The following is a 2,202-nucleotide window of genomic DNA, read 5'->3' on the forward strand; positions in this document are numbered from 1 at the left end:
GTGTAGTAGCAGCAGCAGGTACATACATCAATCCACAGAAACAGTATATTGCTGTGTGACAATATCAACTGTAGCAATAACAGAATTAAAGATAGTAACAATAAAAAATAAACATAGATCAAAGTAAAAATAATAATAATAATTACTGTAATTACCATACACCRTAGTACTGACATATTGACACTGTACGTACACCATGCTGCTGAACACTGGTGTAAACAATGTATCAGATGCATATTAATCACAGCTTAAAATAGCGCAGAATTAATGCACTGTTTACTCCCGACACAAAAACCATACTGCTCGGCTAATTTATGGAATTGCTCAGGCTGTTTTAAAGGCCACCTATTTGTGCTCCTTTCCAGCTTTTTGTCTGTACAAAGAGAGTTCACTTGGGAACATTTGAATAATAAAAACACGTACATTTACTTCATATTGCTCYACATTATCTTTTCAGTTAAATTCCCAAAAYTGAAAACATTAAACTCATAAAAKCTGTCATCTTCTGTTTGTCAAAAACACCATCTTGTAAACAGAGATTAGAGCAGGATGCCACTTTGGAATAAACATTAGMTTGTTATCTGATCATTGTGCCACATTTATGTACACAAGCTGTTTAGAAATACATATAAAAAAAACATCTATTTTCCACTTGGGTGGTTCCACTTTATTTCAAGCTCAGGTCCTCAGAGGCCTGGGAGTTTGAGCTTGTCCTGCCGTGATTAGTGTTGTAGACTGTGTTATCCTTCAGTCCAGCACTGTTGATCAGCCTCTTCCTCAAGCTGCTGGTGGTCCAGGGGCTTATCTTTCCATCTTTCTTTCCAACTAGTTTGGCATTGGTACTGTGGTTAAAGTCATACAACTTTGGTGTAGGAAGATCCAGGGTTCAGGGTTTGAATCCTGGTAACATAATGAGTGAGAGATTTAGAAATTAAGCCACGTTGGCTTGGATGTGGCTAGATTTTGTGGGAGAAATTGGGTGAAATACCAAATATCCACTTGTAGATAAAAACAAGAGTTATAAGGCTGCTAAAATGTAATTCTGCTGCTGCTGAACAACTATCTCCCTTTTTAAAACAATATTTTTAAATTGGTTAAATGAGAATAATACKTCCCATCCTAGTTTTAAGTAAACTTGACTACAAGTTTATGAGGACCTTTTAGACTTGGGTAAGCCCACAGTAAAGTAGTTGATACAAGCCTGAAGCTTAAACTCGCAGGAGATTCATTTTGCACACATTTATTTTGTTGTTTCTTTAACTTATATCAACATCTGACTCTGTAACATTCAGTAAAATTGAAAAAAAAAGCATTGGTCCGATTTAAAAACAAGTATTTTATGTATTTTTTAAATTTATTGTAAAATAGCTTCTAGTTAAATAGAATTGCACACRATGTGAGTTTTAGACTTTTCCTATGATTGCCTCATGCACCCCTACGGGTGACAACGTGCATCAGCGGGATGATGTGTGAGAAATATTTATTAGAAATCTGTCTGAGTATCACTGTGAACTTCCTGTTTACTACATATTATCTGCAATTTATTCAGACTCAGGCTTTATTGAACTATTTTTTGTAATAAAWTTTTAAAGGACATAGAGCATAAGAAAAAGAACGAGCATCCACACGCTTGAATCAGCGGTGAGGAAACAGGGTGAGCGTTRACACAATAAGAGGGGAAAAAGCCCAGTCATGGTTGCCATGGTGATATGGACCTCTGCTGGGTGCTAACGGTCCACTCCTCTGCCTCCTTTTCTCCCTCAGCACTTACTGCTCCTCCTTTCCAAGTCTGTTTATCCTCCTATTTTACTCGAAATGACATCCTTCCTCCAGCAGATTTGCTTCTTTCTTTTCTCATCCTCATTTTTTCTTGTCTCACCCCCCTCCTCCATCTTTCCTTCACGCCTCTGTGGCCTCCCTACAAGCTCCAGACAGGACCTGAACACGGCACAGAGCAGTTCTACTGAGACGTAACACGGTCACATAAATGCCTTATAAATAATGGAGTATAACTGCTGTAGTGCACAAGATTAATCACTGTCGTCCTCAGTTTCCTCAGGTTGCTAACATTCAACAGGACCTGCTGCTCGGGCTGCAGTCTGTGCTCACAGGTCTTATTAAAAAATACATTTATTCATATTTTTTCTCAGCTTCTTTTTACTAATTTACTGACATAAAATCAAAGAAATCCAGAGTAAAGAC

This window comes from Austrofundulus limnaeus, unplaced genomic scaffold (genome assembly GCF_001266775.1).
Source record: "Austrofundulus limnaeus strain Quisiro unplaced genomic scaffold, Austrofundulus_limnaeus-1.0 Scaffold344, whole genome shotgun sequence".
NCBI lineage: Eukaryota > Metazoa > Chordata > Actinopteri > Cyprinodontiformes > Rivulidae > Austrofundulus > Austrofundulus limnaeus.